A 21,224-nucleotide genomic window follows, 5' to 3' on the forward strand; every position below is an offset into this window, starting at 1 on the left:
ATTGCTGATCCAAGCCTGGGTGCCACTGGCCTTCTGGCTCGTGCTCAGCCCGCTGACAACCAGCACTTTTCCTTTCCAGCACAGGTCCTTTCCTGCTTGGCTGCTTTCCATGCCTAGCTACAGACCAGATAATATAGATATATTAATGTTCTCAGTTTTAACCAAACTAGAACAAGAGGTTAGAAAGATGTCTTTCTTCTGTCCTCATAAAGTTGTTTTTAAGTTTTTTTTTTAATGCAGGGAAGAATTAAGAAGTATGCGAAAAAAATTGACCACTGAAATGATTCTTCTCCTTACTAGAATTAAAATTCTGTTAAATCCGTTTTAGATCTGATTTACAATGGCAATACAAATTTCTAATTTGGCACAATGTTGACTGGCTTCTTCAGAAGAAGTGAAAAAGTCCTATTCTTCTGGTACCACACACTATAAATATATTTAACCTCAGCTGCTTCTCTTGCAGTAATAAATTACAAAAAAAAAATTATATGATTAACTGTTAAAGAGTAGTCACTTACCTTTTTAGTTATAAAGGAGATCTTAGGGTTTTTCCCAGGTTTTCAACTCTAATTTTCCATATGTCCTTTTAGTGGAGTTTGGTTTAGAACTGATAATTGAATTTGTCTCAAAGTATTAGTCACTGACATTGCATCAGTGATGGGAAAATTAGCGCTCTTTATCAACACTATATTCATCCCATTGTTAGCAGTCTTTCTGATCTAAATGCTGCTCACTTCAGCTAGGTGACAATACATTAAAATGCTTGAAGCTCAATTTGAGCTGTTGCTAACACTGGGAAAAATGAACTATGACTGAAAAATAGTTATTAAAATCGAAAAAAACAGATAAACCCATAGCTTTAAAATTAATGACATCTCCCCATAAATCTAATCCTATCATAAAAATTCATTCACATACTTTCCCATTCTTGATGGTGTTATGTTTCTTTGAACATTTCCTGATATAAGGGGGTTTTTCTTCACCAATGCAACTGTAGTTCATTTAATGTTTAAGAAGCAGCTACATGGGAGGCAAGTACTTCAATTGCTGCTGTATGGACAGCATAAGCCTTAATTCAACAAGCAGTCAAGTAGTTGCAGGCAAGAGAGTGGCAACATTGTGTACAGTAAGTTGAAAGATAAATACAGTATATGTTTATATTGTTCATTCATCAGATTATTTACTCCTTACACCAGATCCCACAGATACAGACTAGCAGTCTCTGTCCCCACTCATTTGTTCACATGAAACATCCTCCAGAGTACAGAAATGTATCATTTTGATACATTGTGAGATGTGAAGATCATATCACATCTTGCCCAGCCCTTCTGAGAAAGACTCTCTTTTCCTTCTAAAGTCAAAAGATAAAGATTTTGTTTCTGCTTTTTCCTTTCCAGGCTGAATAATATTAATGTAGCAGTTAATCAAACAGTTGTTGTAATAATGCCCATTTTACAGCCCAGCCTGTAGGAAAACATTAATTACCGATGGAAGAACATTTAACCTCTGTCATTTCACATATCCTTGTTCTGAACAGAAAGAATATACATACCTACATACCTGCATACATATATGGAAAAGCAAATGATACCACAGATGTTTTGATCAGTGTCTGATATTGCTGGGGAATTTAGGATGACTCTCAAGGTGCCATAAATGCTGGAGAAACAAAAAGTGAAAATTAATTCAGCCTGGTGGACTCAGTAGCCTGATGCACATTTTGTGCCTCAGCCTTTTTATGTCACCTCAGTTTACACTGCTGCAATGACCACAACAGGATCTTTACCATTGCTGAATGTCTGTCTGAGCTGTTACCCCTCACAAGAGATTTGAACTTTCATTTTTTTCTCACTGAAAGGAGTATCCTTAAGGAACTTTCTTTGCCCTTAACTGGTTGCCATCTGAAAATTTTCCATCTGTCATTTGTCTTTATCTGTAATGGAGAATCAGAACTTTTCTATTAGCAAGTAAATACTGGAATTCAGTTTGCTTTCAGACTTCTGATTCTTCTGTCTTAAACAAAACCAAGAAACAAATGAAAAAGAATTATTGTGCCAGGTATGCTGGAGCATTTTTAATGACCGTATTTAATGAAATATGCCTCTTATCAACACATGCATATTGAAAACTTACACACTGTAATCTTAACATTATGATGGTTATCATTCAAATAGATAGTGCAGGTATTTGGGTCTTTATATAAGAAATTAATAAGAAATTAATTTTTTTTTATTTGCATAATAATAAAATCTAAATTTGACATTTGAGCATAGGAGGGCCTGGTGGTTTAATGATGCCATTTATCCATATCACAGTGCATTTTTACCAGTTACTATATATTATAGAAAGACCATAAGGTCCAAAAAATACAAACTTATCAGGGAATTATTGTGCTATGTTTTCATCAGGCCAAAAATAATTTGACCTGAATTATACTTGATTTAAATATTTAGTTTAGCAGAAATGAACAATTTTCAGCTGAATATACAATTTAGGATAGCTACTTAAACATCTGGCTATGATGAACACAGAGTGGTACTTTGAAACTTGCTTCTTAGTATTCATACAATTTTACTCCTACCATTCAGAGACAACCTGTCATTATTATACCTGCTATTAACAGACTATTTCAGCTTGTTTATTTTGGAGGATAATGACTTTTAAGGATATGTATTAATCCTGTTGCATGAGAATCATTCTTGCAATTCCTAATAACATTCTTGGGAGCTACTCATACAAATCCTTGCTGAATTAAGAATAAAGGCCAGCAAAAATGAAAAGATATTGAATATTGAAGGCAAAAATATTGAAGGCAATGAAAACAATTGTTACAGAAGATTAAAAGTCAGATTTTGGTACTCAGTGGCCAATTAGCTAATTTAACAGAGTCTCCATATGCACATATAAAAAAATAGTTGTGATTTTCATTGACATTTCATCTTGTATGCCAAACTATAGGATTGTTAAAAACATAAGTAAAATAGATTTAGAATAATGCATGAAAGCTATCAGTTAAAGGCTGCTAGAAAAGTTTATTTGTTATTTATACTTTAGACATTTCCTATTTTCCCATCTCTGGAAAAACATTCCCTCATAATTCAACATTTTTCTCTCCAAAATACGAAGAGAAATCAAGTGACCTTTTAGCTACTGTAAATGTCATTATGACCTGTGATGTGAACAAAATGGAATTGAAAGTTTATTGATTAAATCCTATAAATGTCTAGCAGACATCCAATGCAAATAAGAGAGGAGTGGAATTTCAGAGCTCTTCACTGTGACCTGACTTTTACTCCTTTTAAAAAGACATGCATATGACCAGCTCAGAGTAATTAGCAGACACAGCATCTCACTTGTCTTAAAAATGACCTCCAACTTTATCAAACATTTATAATCTTACAGGTATATTAGCAAGAAATAAGCCTCCATATATAATAACCACAAAAATGCTACACGTGAACTGTCCCAGTTTAAGTTACATGTTCTTTGTACTTGTGGTTTGTCATCAACAATTGATAAATAAAAATTCTACATGATTTGTTACTTTGAGGAATTAAAAAAAGGAAAAAAAGAACAGACTGGGATTTATTACCCTGTCTAATAACCTGTGTACTCATTTAAAAACAGCTGGATTTTTTTTAAAAAAAAAGACTGCTCCTCTGCTGTGTATGTATTCTTTGTGTATGATATAAATTTGTGAAATTATGCCAATCACTATCAAAATAAAAATTAAAAATTGAAATTAAAATATGTTTGGGTGAGAAAGAGAGGAGCTGGACATTTTTTTTAACATTTTCAAACAGGCATATATCATTTTGTCCCATGAATTGCCTGTAACAAGTTTTCATTCCATCAGGATCATTATATATCTTTTTCACCTAATTGTTGTTAAATGCTAATTATCCTACAGAGAAAATCCATTATCATTTTTCAAAGACAGAAATTAAATGTATATATTAACAGTACCAAGAAGAGAAAGTTATTAGTGTTTTATCATAATTAAAACATTATTTCAGTGCTTTAGAATTCAGTATGCTACCTTTTATATCAGTGATTTTACAGACTGGGTAGCATCTTCTTGTTTCCCATTTGCTATGCAATCTGAGATGAAGATTGACTATGAAAAGTACAGGATGCCACAGGCTTTATGTGGTTATAAATCTAATTAATGTCAAAATGGTTAAAGTGTTAGGTAATGACTTTGTAATATTAATGAATACCTCATTAGAAATATTAACAGTATACAAATTAGATTATCATTTTGGTCCTAACATTGATACGGAGAACTGTAGTGAGAGCACATAGCCATGTGCTCAGTTATCATACTTCTCTTAATCATAAAATCAATTGCATGGGAAAAAAAGGAAAGTGCTGTTTATGTGCAATAGGTAACTCATCTGGGTTAAACATCATCTGAAATACAAAAAGGAAGCTCTTGAGCTCAGTAAAAATGAAGAGAGAAGATAAACAAGAATGGCCAGTTTGGCTGGCTAATTTGTAGATTTGAGTCTTACTAAAATTATCTTACACTGACAGCTGACCCTAGGTGTACTATTTCTAATACACTTTGTTGCTGGTGCTCCAGATAAACACATAATCAGACAAAGTAATGCTAGCATCCCCCACACTCCTTTCTCCATTTCTTTCTGGGCTTGGAGGTAACTCAGCAAAGCATCTACTCAAACTGATTAGATGAAAGAAAGAACTTCACCCCTTAGCTTGCTGGGAACTAGTTTTCAGAATTGCAAGGAATGAATGATTGAATTTAACGAGTAGGGCAAAAATCAGAATGCTGGTGTCAGAACACTGTGTCATCTTCTAGATGGCAGTCCAGGGCTCATCAGACTTCAAGACTAAAATGCCTTGGTAGGGTAAAACAAAGCTGAAAATAAGAAGAGGAGATAATGATAATGAATCCCATCTTTTCTAATATTGTTTTTAATTTTACGATACCTTTCATGACAAGGACAAGAAGAAAAAAAGGCCACACAGATGAAAATAATTTAAAAGAGTAGGGAAAGGATACACAGAGCAACAGAAAGAAATGCAACAGGAGAAGTGTGACATGATTGTGAAATAATAAAAAAAGAGAGTAGAAAAATTTTGTTTTAATGTGTGGACATTAATTGGAATGTAATTGAATGGTATAGAAATGACAGGATTCTGTGATATGACAGCTTCATTGGAAGTGATGGGAGCAAGCTTATTTAGTGAAGGCAATTTAGATACCTAGAAAATACATGACTGAAAAGTTCAAAGGTATTAAATCAAGAAGAAACCAAAGCTGTGAATCTGAATCCAGCTTGCACCAACTCAACTGTGATGGCAGAGCTCACACTCCTGCTACCTTCACACTACCTTCAAAATAGGGGAGCCCAGGTAAATGAGACTGGGCAGGTCCCCTGCCTCAGGCAGAGATCACAAGCCTACTTCAGGCTGAGAAACAGAGAATAAATTCCAGTAATGCATCCTTCTGGCAATGAAGTGGGTGATGAAACTCAGCTATATCCTCCCTTCATTCTCCAAAATGAGATGAACCCACAGGTTATATATCAATGACTGCCAAAAGCACACAGGTAAGTGATGATATTGAGAGAGAGGAGCACTGTCCCCACCACTTGTTACTCAGTTCAGAGACTTTTGGTAACAGTGATTCTCTCCACTGCTTTAAGGAGGTGTCAATGAAACTCTAAATTTTGCTACTTGAGGCGATATTTTTTTGCATCTTAATCATTTAATTTTGCTTTCCTTTCTTGATGGAGTCTTGAAAATAGAACAAGCAAATATCCCATGAGAACAGATACTGAATAGACAATGTAAGACTGCATGTAAGTGAATAGAAAAGTTAAATTAAATTTCTCTAAATTTATTTTCTGGGGAAGAGAAGGTTGTGTGACTCTCCTCCTATGCTCTTGTGAGACCCCACTGGGAGTAGCAGGTGTCCCCAGCAGAAGAAGGACACAGAACTGTTGGAGCAACTTCAGAGGAGGGACCCTAGGTTGATAAGAGAACAGGAGCACCTTCTCTAAGAACATGGACTAAGAAAGTTGGGGATGTTCAGCCATGGTTACATGGAGAGCTCATAGAAACCTTCCAGTATCTGAAGGGGTTTACAGGCAAGCCAGAGAGGGACTGTTCATCAGGACTTGTGTGCTAGGACAAGGAGTCATGGGTACAAATTGAAAGTGGGGAAAAGTAAATTAGATGTTAGGAAGAAAATATTTTCTGTGAGGATGGTGAGGCACTGGAAAAGCTTGCCCAGAAAAGTTGTTGGTTCTTCATCTCACTCAGTGCTCAGTGCCAGGTTCATTGGGATATTGAGAAACTGGTCTAATGGGAGATGTCCCTGCCCATGGACGTTCTTCAAGGTCCCTTCCAACCCAAACAATTCTATTGTTCTATGAAATTAGAGTCTAACAATGTAAATCTTACATAGAAATTATTTTGTTAATTAACTGATAAATATTGAAAAAGAAAATTAAAAGAGGATTAGAGAGTGGTTTGGTGCTAATGAAACAAATATCCAATAAAAAATAAATGAACAGAAGTGAAAAAAGTTTGGGATTTTTTTTTTAAAGACTTAAAAAAAAATATTTGGTTTGAGTTGTTTGGGAGGACTTATTTAGCTTTTGTTTTTTTATTTCAGTTCAGCTGAAAGGCTTAGAGATAGAGAAGAAATCACTTAGACAAAATACTATGACTTGAAGGCCAAAGAAGTGAAATTAAACATGTAAATGTACAACATTTGAAATAAAGCAAAAAAACAAAGGAATGTTCCTGGAAAAAACACTGGACACTGGATAAAATGTAGCTGTCTGGGCAGTTATGATTTTAATGGGAAAAGAAATCACATAGATTTGCATCGATTAAAGAGGATGATACAGATCTATGAAAAATTAAAAGGTCCTCCCTTTCAAATCTATAATATTACTAGAGTAAGAGTACTACCTTTAGAAAAGAACCTAAACCTATAGTTCTAAGCAAACTACAAGAAGATAACTGGATCCAATTCAAAAGTGGATGCTTCACAAAACAGCATTTTCACAGGCTCTGAGAGTACCTTGCTGATGATGTCACATTGTAAAATAATCTTCTTGAAAGGAAGGGATGGAAATGAATGTTGTTAACAAATTACATTTGTATTCAATTGCTGTTCATCTAAGTCATGTTTAAGTAAGTGAAGTAATTAATGAGGCTGGGGAAACACCAAACACAAATCATACCATCAATGCAAGTAAATGATGATTTGTGCATACAAAATAGAAAACTCCTTGGAATGCACAATAATGAATAAGTATAATGCTTTTGGAACCTCTTTTCGCATAGACATTTTCCATGTCATTCTGTTCCCTTTTGCTGGCTCCTGAGCTTTAGTCCTAAAAGCACCCAGTATGTCTGTATCTTTCCATTTGCTTCTTCCTCCCAAGAAGGTATTTTATTACTTTCATTCCAGCTCTGAGCAGAGTAGTACTTTTTGAAATCGAATACCACCTCTGTATGGGTGTATAAGCAGCATAACATGCAGTGCTATGGAGCAATGGAGGCGGCATCCACCACTTTGAAATCTGAGGTTACAATTCAGAGCCCAGAGTGTACAACAATATCAGCAAGATTGGAGCATTTCCTCCATGCAAATGTTGCAGTTGCTTCTCTGATCCCATGAAGCTGCTCAGCAGATCAAATTGCTTATTTTCAAGGTTTAATTCTAACCTAACTCCTTTCTATGGCAATTATTTTCCTTAGCACAACTCACAATTACTGTGAAAGCATTCTTCTGAAATTGGTTTCTGTGCTGCAAAATAAGCAAAACTGCTCAATTGTTTTGGATAACAAAAACATTTTTTGAGGAAATCTAGCCACCATTTGCAAAAACATTTAAATCCATAAATTTTCCAAATTAACTGAATGAATTTGAAATGGACCTAAGTGCATTATGAAGAGGTGATATTCTTGTTTTAGCTTGTTAAGAAGCAAGTTTTACTTTTCAATGTCATTTATATTACTCATAGAAATGAAAGTCAACTGGAGTATAGTTAAAAAAGTCTGTAGAGCAGTTTCGAAGTGGCCAGTCTTCCATGAAGAACCAAATTTTTCTTCTGAGCAATAAAGGTTATTAATATACAACTTGGGTGTGCTTATTAGTCATGGAGTCATGAAAGTTTTAGATTCTCATTAGAAAGATTGTCCAGTCCGGAAATATCTGTACCTTGCCTGCCCTTTCTCCCTCACTAACAGAATTGAGATCTTTTCCTAGTTAAACAGCAGCTAGAACTCAGAGCAGGCTATGTTTCATTCTGGCCCATTGATATTTATTTCTGAGTTCTTATGCAGTGTTCTCTATTGCTGTGAAAATATTAATTCCTCCAGCATAATTTCTGAAACTATTTCTTTAACAGTTTGGCTCATCACTATACTTGCAAAAACACACATATATGTGCACAAAAAAAATTTTGTTCTGTTTCCTTAGAAAACCTGTATTTTCAAAACATATGAATATTAAATACTGCAATGAAAATATGTTCTATTGTTAAACACTTATTAATTTCATTATTCATATATATGGTTGAACATGACATAATTTCTTGAACAGCCATTGCATGTCTTAGTCCAGAACACTTTTTCAGATGTGGTGAAAATACTTACCACATCCTAGGTTTGCAAAACTATTAAAGGGAATCATTGAATTTCATTTGCAGTTCATTTGATTTCTTGTAAAAAAGTATGAGTTCCAATGACATTGGTCATTGTTATTTCAAGAAAAAATTATTCAAAATGTGACTACTCTTTATTCTTTTTGGTTCTTAACTTGTCGATAAAGATGTCTTTCTCCTAAGGAGATGCTAGACTGAAAGGTACCGACATGATGGACCTGCAAGCAGTCATTCCTCATCTATATCTCATGCCACAGCTCCACTGGACTCTCAGAATCAAGTGGTGCAGTCATTTCTATGCACAGTTCCATCCTCATTCCAATGCCTTGTCTGCATGTCTGGAGTGCATGTACCTTGTGATCGTAATTATGATTAGGTGATCAGGCACTGCAGAGAGTGTGGAAATTAATTATGTTTTCACTATAAACATTGCTCCTCCTAAGAGCTGATGCCATCATATCATTCACACCTGAATTGCCCTTCAAGGCACCACGTTGCAAAGCTGAATTACTATTGATCATCTTTTCCCCTTGCACTGAGAATATTCTGGCCCCGTATGACAATTAAGTATTGTCAGCAGCGTGTGGTACTGCTGTGTGTTAATTGCTACACAAAGGGATAACAACTCTTGTTTCCTGTCCTTCTTACTGAAAGACTACATGCACCCAGTTGGAATAACAACAGTTGAATAAATGTAGTTTACTTTCCTTGAGAGTAATGAGAGAGTCCTTTACCTACCTTGCGGGTCATGAGAGAGATTGAAAACACGCTACAAATATCTTCTCATTCACTGGAAATTTCTGAATCCTCCATCTGTGCAAGTACTGAGTCTGTTTAGATTTTCCTGCTGTACTTTTAGCATAGGGAAATAAATATTCCTGTTTCTTAAATTTTTTCCTCTACATTATAATTTGGTCTGTCTTTCTCCTGTGGTCCAAATTGCTTCAGTTCTACCCCAGTTCCTTGTGCTGAATCATTGATAGTCAATTTTCATTCATTCTAATGGAGAAATCAACTGCCCTCTTTAATCTGGATGCATGACACCTGCGTTAAGTCTCTGTCTTTCTATTAAAAATTGAATTCAACTTCTTAAATTTATCTTTAATCACAGGATTTTTTCACTATCAACCAAGTTAATGAGTTCCCAACTCTAGCAAAAAGTGAGTTATCAGACAAAAAAAAAATCATAGTATTGTTTCATTTTCTAAGGGTGAAGTATTTATCTTATGATTGTATTAGTCATGCCCATGTTTCAGATGCAATTGCTGACAGTATTTTCACAGACATGACAATTCTTATGTGTCAGCCATGGTAGTGATTCATGAGAATTTATTCTGACTTACTTTGAAGGCCCAACCTCAAGTCTTTGTCACATGAACATGTGTAATCTTCCTCTATGTCTATGTACCAGCTGACATATATTCAGTAATATATACAAATACATTTTTATCTGCAAGTCCAGAATTCTATTCTGTTTCTATAATTCTCTGATACCCTTTTCCCTGTGTTTTTAATTACTGCAATATTTGCTTATTTATCAAGATCTCTTGTTCTGAGTGTCCTTAAACTGGTAATTTCCATTTTATTCCATAAATTTATTGCTAGAAAATAAGTAAAGTTGAGATGTTCATGAAAATTTGTGATCTTTGTCAACACAGCCATTTATCCAAATGCTAAAAGCAGACCTAACTGCACACCCCCTAGCACTATTCTCTGGAACATTAACCAAATACGTCCCTTCGTAATTTCTATTCATTTATCCAATTGTTTTTAATCTTGATAAAATCATTAAAAGCAGGTCTTAGGGATGGGAAGAATGAAAACAATATCTGAAGTGTGTCTGAAGAGTCTAGTGTACCTTAGTGAGCAGAAAGAATTAAGTGGGAGTCAGAAACCATGTCAAGATGTGTATATTTGAGGGGAAGGTGTTTCATAAATATAAACACTAATGTTTCATAAACATCCTCTCTCTGCTATGATCTCAGCAGAAGGATTTTACAGTCCTCTCCTCAGGCTTTCCCTTCCTTCACATAATGCTGCGGTGACCCATCCTCTCCTCCCCATGTGTTTGTTCACCTTTTTGCAAGTGTGTTTGTATTTTCCCACACAGATTGGCTTTTTTAATTATTCATTATTAACTATTGTGTGTGCAAATGTTAGGCTTTAAGACAGAGTAAAGTATTATGAATAAGTATATGGATTTATGTAAAAATAGATTTTGAAAATGAGATAAGGGAGTTTTTGGGAAGCAAGAGATGACCAAAGCACACAAAATAAAATATCAGATTTCTAATTTCTCACTTCCCTGCTGGACAATAACCCTTTTCCCCCTTGGAATTTATAGTGTGAAGTCTAAATGCAAACCTAACCATGATTCTCTTTGCTATACACTAAATCATGGGAAATCTGAAAGACAGAGTACCAGCAGGAAGTTCATTTGTTGGGCAGATTATGTTAGAGGTAAGTCAATTCTAACTGTGTTATCTATTATTGCAACTAGTGCATAAATAGAGCTGTGTGACCTAAGAGTGTATGTCTGATTTTGTTACTGCAGAGTAACAGTACAGACAGAATGTCTGTAAGAAAATGAAATTTATATCTCAGTTGGAAAAGACAAGAAATAGATCCCATCTTGTTGCCCTTGCTACAGCTAATGAGATAAAAAAAACCTGCTGCCTCCTCATCCAGGAGGCACATTCCTTCAGCAAATTTGCTTGGGGGTGTTGAAAAACACTACCAGAAGCACTGGTGAGAATGGCACTTAAGTTTCAATAGAAATAACTGTTAGCTGGAAAAGAAAGCTGTGGAAAGAAAAAAAAATGTAAACATATACAGAAGTTGATAGAATGAAAATCCCAAACGTATTCATAGTGTTGATATGAAGAACAAGGGACAGGACCACCTTGCTTTGAGATAATTTATTGCTCAAGTAGCCAGATAAGGTGTCAGTCTCAAGGAGTGAGATTTAGAGGAGCAACAAGTCAGCCATAGCTCAAGGAAGACACAAGTTTCTTCTTCCCACAGCAATATATAACATTTTGGTCCAATAGGCAGTTGTCACGAATCTCATTTTCACTTATTAACCTATCACCTTTGCTTAATTTTGCTGCACTGCATCTGTCTCTGAGCCACTAAGCTGACAGGTCATGTACTCATACACACACCTCTGTTACAGTTTCTAGTTCTATAACCTACCCTATATCTCACACTCTTACAGCTTAAACTTCAAACTATTTTACCTAATATAATTTCTTACCTACTCTAGGCATATTCTTACTTATAATTATAGGAACATAAGTTTATAATTTCTTTTCTCAATGTCTGTGTACCTTCATCACTATATCAATCCAAGCTCTTTCTAAGGCTGCAGACTGAACACTTCAGCATCTGTAGAAGTTTCTATTTCTCACAATAGGACACTGGCTTCACCTAGGGGTATGAATTGCATTTACTCTGAGTTTGTAAAAAGATCTAGGTTCTTCCTTCTCCAGCATATAAACACGTACTTGCCAATTCATTAGGTAGAAGTCCAAGTTCTTCCTGCTTGAAGTGCAAACTATTTTGAATTAAAGACAAATTACTTTCATTGACATTAATGAAAAGTAGGTCAGATCATAGATAAAATTAAGACAAAAATCCCAGACAACTCTATTCACTGTAAATATTGGAGCTATAATTTCCATTCCTAAATTATTTTTATATTTGCTATTTGTCTCTTGCTTATTAGGTTGCTGATTTTCCTAGAAAATTGTGTTTCCTACATGAAATCAACCTTATGGTTACATTCTTTGGGATTGAAAGCATTTTTAAGTATAAAATATTCACAAGAAGCCAAACACTTAGGCCATTTTTTGAGACTGAAGCTTTTGCATTAGGATCAGACTTGCAGTGGTGAATGGAAATATTAGTCCTTTCGGTAGAGTTCCCAGTTTAGGACTGTGAACTGGCATATCCATGAAAGATCAGCTACCTAACTTCTGACAATTCAAATGTAGTTAGGTGTTTCAAGCCAGTCATGCATTAACCAAGGTGATAAAAATAGCTACTTTTAGCAATTGGACACAGACTCCTGAATTTAAAATCAAGTTTCAGTTTTACAACACCCTAGCCTCTTTATTAAATTTTCTGTCCCTCCAGCTGATATATTTGTGAAGGGCAGTATTCATAGAAGCACTGGAAAAAATTAAGGATAGCTTTCTCAGTATTTCTATAGTAATCATGCTAAATTTTGAAATACGTAATAATGACAGAGAAAATAGTGCTTCAAACATAACCACCAGGTTATATGCCACTGTTACACGGACATTTTCCTGGTGGAAAATGAAACTGTGTTTCTGGGGTTAGATTAGATCTGTATAATGTAGAAAATGAATAAAACATTTTTAAATGAACATACTTTAAAGTGAAGGCTTGTTTATCTGGCTGGGCTTTTTTTCTTTGTAATATATACGTGCAAGCTGAGGTAAGTAATTTTTTTATGTATCCATCTGGAACCAAAGCCCTTAATGATTCAAGAACAAAGCAGATTTGATGCACTATTGATTTTCTACCTCAGCAATAGAAAAACAATTGCTCTATGCAAAGATCTGTTTTTCTGGGTTTCTGCCATCAGTCTTTTTAATGTTTATGTAATGTAGCATTTATGCAGAAAAAGAATTTCACACAAGATTGAAAAGGAAAAAAGATACTCCTTCACAGGAACTTTAGGCAAGTCTTCATATTGCAAAATAACTTTCTAAAGGTATTTAATGCATTTTCCATTATTAAGTATCTGCATTTCTCTGGAGCACATAGATGCATGTGCTCTCTCTTCCCTGCTCTCAGACCACATGCTGCTCCAGCTACCTGAAGTGATGCACTGAGTTTCCTTTCGTAGCAGCCCTGAACACAAGGGATTTGCTTTAATCTTTCCTGACTCAAACTCTGGTTTGTGTGAGGGGCATCAGTCAGACAGCAGTTTGGAAAATCATTCCCAATGCCTCTAATGAAACATAGTAAGCTGTGCAAAGGCACTGAGCCCAAAATGAGTTTGTCTCTGATGTAGGATTTCTTTGCCTATGATCCACAGACAGTTTGGAGCTCTTCAGAAGCGGAGAACAAATCACAGAAGCAGTTACAGTGTAACCTTCCTGTGATATATTGTCCTATAAGGGCGATTTTACAGCGGCATTCACAAGTCACTAAAAAGTCCAAGACAAAGAAGTAATTTAAGTGTTTATAGGTGCAGACAAGGGAACATTTAAGGCAACAATACCGTTAGTTCATAAATCATTAAAGGTGAAACTGCCTCCAGTTCATTACAAAGTTCAAAAGTAATACCCTATAGAAATAGTATTTGACATCTATACAGAAACCTGAAGTATTTATGCATGCTGAAAATAATAACTACATTTCTTCAAAAGGTCTGTTACAAAACCTCCTAGAAGACATGTCATTGCATTCCACTGCCAGGTCTAATACTATCTCACTTATTATGGATTGTATACAGGAATGTGTTCCTTTACAAGGCTGATCAAAATTCAAACTGAACATTTTCTAAAATGAGTGTTTTATGGAAATATTAATAGGATTCAGATGACTGTTTGAGCCCTGGGGTGGTGTGAGAGAATAGAAGCCTGAAAGAGTTAACATAAACCTGAAACCCTTAATGTCTCAAACACTGGCAGAAGAGAATGTTACCATGCCAACGAGATAAGGTGCGGTTAGAAAAGAGCGTCTTGCGGAGGCAGGATGGCGCTTTTCTGGGACCAACTTCCTTATCTTGGGTGACTGTAGCTAAAAACAAGTTTGAGACAGCAGTGCATTTGGGTCTACTTTTTGGGAGAGGAACTGAAATCATGAGACTCCCCCCCAAGCCTCTTCTGTAAAGTTTAAGAATAAGAAGACTCGCCTTCACGAGTCTGTAAATAGCACAGCTGACTAGGGCTGTGGATGTACCCAGCATCTGGAAGAACTGGACCAGGGATGCCTCTGGAACCCTGGGTGGTGACCTGGATATTTATTCAACTTCCATTTTCCTATATTTTCTTCTTTCTTTCTTCCTTTTCTTAATAGTTTAATTTGCTCCTGCCAGGGGCAGTTCAGAAATCCCTGTTACTGTGTGCTGTTCAGGAGGTTTACTCCATGGGCTGCTCAAAAATTATTAAATGGTTGCTACCAAAGGTTGTTTCATGTATCAAAAAGCTTTCAACCATTGTACCATAAATAAAAGCTTTTAAATGATTGGTGTTGTTTTGCCTTAATTTTGCTCAAGGAGATCTGGAATGTCAGCTTCCTCTGATTAGGCAGTCCAGGAGAGCCCTGGAGTTGAAAATGTGATGGACTTGAAGATCTCAATGATCTCGAAAAATCTTTTCCAACCTATCTGATTCTGTGATTCTGTGATCATTCCTGATTCATTCCTTCAGCAGTGGGGTCTGAAGAGTGTTCCCATTCTATAGTCTAAAATTATAATATAATGACTTTTCTTCCTATTTTTCTTCTTTTTACATTTTCTCACATTACACTTCTACTATTCATGATGTTTTTCTTTGCCCAGACTCATCTCTACCTCTACTCTCCAATCTCATTTAACTCTGTCTCTTCTCCATACATGTCTGACAGTGCAAGATCATTTGGTAACCTCTTTGTATCAGGATTCCAACAATTTGGTCTATAATCCTTCTTCAGAAGTACTTTATCTACAGTATCAAACAAAACCAAAACACCAGTACATGTGTTCCTATGAAAAAGCATATTTATGATTTATTTTATCCTTTAATCTAGGATTTCTTTCACAGACAATGAATGTCATTGACAGTCTTTCTGTTTGCTTATGTATGCTTGGGTTTCAACATAAAAAAGTCTGATGAGTAAAATGTGTGTCTCATACATTCAACATGAAGAAACCCATAGAAACAAATAAGATTAGGAAGAGGCAAATTATGCAAAGCAGCATTATTCTCTTGATTTCAGTGAAACTATACTGATTTACACATTTTGAAAATGGCCTGTCCTAGAAATAAATTTAATTAACTTACATCTAAGATCAGTGTCCCACAAAAGAAATTTGCCACCTGTTGCACTCACCTTATGGGCCACATGGCTTTGAGGAAATGGTGATCAGTGGAGTAATATAAGTGTACCGAGGAACCAAGTAATTGGGTTGTTCCAACCAATTTTACTATTTCATATTTACCATGACACTTGGACAGTTCACAGTAGATTCTGAACCACAGAATTAGATAAGTGCAGCTGCTGAGTCTTTCCTCTGTTATATATTGACAAGTTTTTTATTTTCTCTCCTTCCAGGTAATTCTGTTTTACAGAACTATCAATGTGTCCTAAAAGTGCCTCATTACAAGATTAGGCTCAAAGGACTAAGATAATAATAAATATAACCAGAAAAGGACTAAACTGATTCTATGACCTGGAGAGAATACTAAAGTTTCTAATTGTAGACTGGTTTTAACTGGAATTGGCATCTTTGTAAACTTTATTTGAAGACCCAATTTTCCTATGTATTTTATTCAAAGAAAGATTCTCATATTCTGGATGATGTTTATAATACTGATAGATTGTGTTCACTGCCAAGAAAACATAACTTTGGAAAGCACAGAAACAGTCAAATAATAAAAGAAGTGTGAAGTGTGTTCATGCAAAATGTGCCAGAGACAGAGCAACTGATTGAAAAGACAAAATGTTACTGCTAAGTTTTCTTTTTCTAATTTAATACAAAAGTAAAAAAGGTTTTGTTATTTTTAAGCTGTTAAGCTTCAGTCAGGTTCCAAGAGTAAACAATTCTCATTTCTCACCTAAAAGAGTTGAGTATGATTATGTCAAGAAGAGCAAAAACTGTGAATGAACCATAAGAATTGTCTGTCAAAGTCTGTAGTTCACAGTTTAGGTGTTGTAAGAGGTTACTGACTGGTTTCTTAGTATGAAGCAAGCTGACTTCTTTTTTCCTTGTAATTTTGAGAGATGTTAGTTTTGTAGAGTTCTCCAAGGTTTCAGCAATGTTTTGGCAAGACTGTGGTGGTTTATATCTTTATAAGTAAGTGAAGTCACAGTAAACCAAAAGAATCAGCTGAAGTGTAGATAACAAAAAGTTATCTACAGATCAACTATAATGAATCTGTATTTGAGGCATAGTAATTTTTTGGATCAAGCAATGACACCCACTAGTGTAAAAAAAGCAAGAACTGCACCCACTAGGCATAAGGTAATCAGGAATCACTCTCAGCTGAGCGTGAGCAATAAAGAAATATAAATCCACTTACATGGTATAAACTAACATAAATTTTCAAATTCCTGCATGCACACCTTCTCCCATCCTCTTCTCTTTTTTTTTTTCATTGCAGGAGCAGAAACAAGGAAGAAAAGGGTTGAGAATTTGGTTCATGCATGCTCCCTTTCTCCATAGGGAGCAATAGCTATAAAGAAAGCACTCAAAGTTTTTGAAGTTGCAACTATTTGATCAACTTTTGTGCTAAAGTTCAGGGTTTAAAAAATTAAGTTTGTTTTTTAGTTCATTATCAAATCCAAAACACATATAGAAAATACAGAACATAGGTTTATAAACCTCAAGCATGAAAAAAGATGTCTAGCATATTTTTGCAATTCTAACAGATTTACACAAAGTGATTAGTCATCAGAATATCTGATACCCTTTGTTACGACTTCACAAAACCAATCTAAGTTTGAAATTTTCCTGTTGCTGAGGTTTTTTGTGAGTCAGGCTTGTTTGACTGTGACTATACACTGCCTTGATATTCATATGACAAATACATATTTGTCATAGCAGAAAAGTCATACCTTGATCTCTGGTAAGAGTTTACCTCAAAACTTTATATGCAAATTTGTGCAGTCTGAACAGCTTTGTTTATTTGGTGTTATGAAGTCAAACCTGCATGCCTGCATTTTTTAGCAGCCATTAATTGCTGTCTCACACTGTTCTCTCTGCCTTCCACTTCATTAATCACAGGACAGTGGTAGGCCAGGGGCTGTGTGATGGGAGCATCTAAACTACAAGGAGTAAATTTTCTGCTTCTGCTCAAAATTGTGCAGTAAGCTGCCCTTCCAACATTCTTCTTTTTTTAATAAAAAATGTTATTTGAAAACCTCTTGTGGAAAATTATCTTTCTCGAAGTCATAGTGGAAGGCACTATATTATGTCTAACATCTACCCACCTTGGCTGTGGATAACCCACACTGGGACAGAAATGCACCTGAATGAGTGAGTCCTGGGTGGGATTTAAGTATAAAATGCAGCAAAAACAATGGGAGCTGAACCTGGGGAAATGGGGATGAAAGAGGCTTCCTAAATATTTACTGAACAGACTAAGTCTTTTTTATCTCTGAATCAATAAAGAAGTATTAATTGTCAGTAAATTAGATTAAGTAAATTTACCCAAAATAAAGCCATTTTGCCCAAAGCAATGTGCTAACGTGACCAGTTTTCCCTGGTGTTTTAAGATATATTGTGGTCATAGATGCTTTGATTTAAATTATCCTGACATAGTTCCTCTCTCAGTAACTTGACAGTTCATTTTGCTGACCATGTGGCTATAACTAGAACAATAATCTATTGTATCTGAACTGAGGAATAAGGTGCTAAGGACAAATGATAAGAGAAAATTCATTTTCCATCTCTGCTATTCCCTGAAGGAATATTTTGCATATTATATTTTGCATATTGTATATTGCATATTATATTTTGAATATAATGAAAACAACATTCTAAATTAAAATGGTTGTTTTTTGCAGATCAAGATTCTTGTCCTATTCAAGAGATTTTCTAAATATATTCAATGTTTTTTAATGCTATAAATTTATATTCATTCCATTGAATGCTAAACTTCTTGTAGAAATTGAATTCCTGGAGTCAGAAAAGGGGAAAAAATGCTGAGTTCCTGCTTTCATTGGTCAAACTTCCAATTAAACATTCTGTGCAAAGCGTGTAAATAAGCGTTGGATTTTCAGCACTTAATTACTTTAGCCAGTTGCCATCTGTTCTTTGAATTCTGACCTTTCTTTCCAAGCTGTGGCTACATGGAGTGTCTGCAGTCAAGCCAATTAGATCATGGATGTTTCACGCTGACATTACAAGAGATTTAGCGTCCACCTGCAGAACCCTGGTTGATAAATTTAATAGTGATGACACAGTGGCCTTCTGCAACCTTCATACAGCAACAAAATAATAGTTTATTACACTTGGCATTCTTAGTTTAAAATGTGGCACAATGAGCAGTGGCAAAATCACGTTTTGATTTGTTTCTTCAGCCCATGACATTAATCATATACTGTCAAAATCTTTCCCTGCTAGTTTCTCACAAAGATGATGCAGGTTAACTCCAAAAAGCAACCCCATAAAATTACCCATTTCTGGCCTAAGAGGAATAGTCACAGACTGAAATAGCTTTAAATCACCTATTCTCCTATAAAATTCTCAGACAGTCAAGGTTGAACTTTGTAGGAAGTCTGACACTTTGATATGGCCTGTCATCTTCTTATGAAAATGACAGACTGTCTAAAGAGTTCTCACACTGGAAGCAGGAATACATATGAATACATATGACTACCAACATGTTTCTTATAGTATTATAGTATAATTGTATTAACAGATGATTGTCCACCAACATACAATAGTAATACAATAATATTTCAATACTGTTTACTAGCAAATGGTACCAAAGATATTCAATACTATCTCAGCATTTAATGGGGACCAACCACTTCTGTTAATTTCAAAAATGCCACAGTTTGTGAATGTAATATTATTACTGACAAATACATTTCTATAGAACTTATTACATAAAAGTTTCTTTGCAAAGAAGCTTCTGGAAAAACATGTAGCTTCAGTACCTGTCCGAAAATGTAAGAAGAAAGAAAAAACTCTTCCTTTAGGAATATTTTGAAGCTGATTTTACATAAAAAGATGAGCTGTGAAGCCCACTGATGTCAGTGAGAATCAGCCCTTGTATTGATTTTAATGGTCTTTGAATCAAGTCTCAAGTGTGAGATTTTGATAACCCATTAAAGAGACTATATTTTTAAACTGAACTCCTTGTTTTGAACTACTAACTTTAAGACAGAAAATAAATGCTACACGAAGAAGCACAAATCCCTATCGTTGTATGAGAACACACTACTTCAGTTCTCCCTGTGCTTACAGTGCTGAGCCAGATGGCAGTATATGTAAAGCACTGTGTTGCAGAGTTTCAGAAGCAATTTTGCTGAGTTTCACAGAGTCTAATCTCTTAATAGAACTGCAGATTATCTGTGTGCCCTTAATAGGAATCTTTTGTTCCTCTCTCCGCTTCCTCGACGCTGAAAAGTGCAATAAAACCAACTGCATTTCCACTGAACAGAATTCACTCTATTTTGATGCTAGGTGGTGACGAAAATTCTAATGAGCCACTTTGCTCATTATGTTTATTTGGCAGCATCAAACAGAAAACTCATGCATCACAGAAAAAAGTCTGGCGGTTATGTCATCCTGCTGAATTTACACTGCTAAATGGAACATTTTCAGAGCTCTGGATAAAAAACAAGGTGTTATTTCACCTTAAAAATTGAGTTGAAATAGTGAATTTCTCCTGAAAAGATTCTGAGATGCTTCAACAATTTCACAATAACATCTGAATAAACAGAGAATTAAACTGAGTTAAACAGCATAAAACATCTTTCTCAAAAGTAAACACATTACATTTAAAGTGTCACACAGAAATTAACTGTATTTTTAAACCGATATGTGATGCACATGCACAAATATTAATTTTTTTTATTTGAAATAAGTAGTCACAATAATGTACTTCTTTCCAATAAAGACTAAAAATCACAACTATAGAAAATGTGTCATTCCTTAATTTGCTAGAACATAACTGACGCCTCTGTGATCCTTCATTACCATTTAACCACGTCTGTGGCAAGCCAATCTGGCGACCAGGCATGATGTCCTTTTGATGCTTTCAACCATTGCTTTCCTCACTCTTCTTTTTCAATTAAATTTGGGCTAAGAAAGAGTAGTATTCTCCATGTATTTTAACATTTTTGTCCCTGGTGACAATTAATCCTTAAACTTAGTTTTATATTTTTTATTCTATGAGCGTAGTTATCATATGTGTGTGAAAACACACTGTCATACATATTCAGTATCAGTCTTGTTCAGACCTTCTATAGTCCAGAATACAGCAGACAATATTCAAGCAAACAGAAATGCTATTTTATTTTTTAAATTTTTTTTGGTGACCCCTACATATACTTATTTTATGTTCTTATTCTCACCTGGCTGGCATTTTAAACATTTAAAATCTGCTTCAAACAGCAGACTTTCTAACAACATGGTTGCAATGGGCTGCCCATGTAGTCTACCCAAGCTCTTTATCTGCTGTTCCTTAATATTTTTGGGCTGCAGTCATCTCTTTTCTGATGGGAGGCTGGGACCAGCTCTCACCTTTTATTTTCTTTGAATTTCTCTAGGAAGGGGGTGTTTCTACCTACAGTAAGGTTGTACTCACAAGTGTTGCAAAGCTGTAGACTTTGGGTGAATTTTCTCCAAGAAATCTATTATCCATTTCCCTTCTCTCCTTCCCC

Source organism: Cyanistes caeruleus, chromosome 1, assembly GCF_971803275.1.
Source record: "Cyanistes caeruleus chromosome 1, bCyaCae1.hap1.1, whole genome shotgun sequence".
NCBI lineage: Eukaryota > Metazoa > Chordata > Aves > Passeriformes > Paridae > Cyanistes > Cyanistes caeruleus.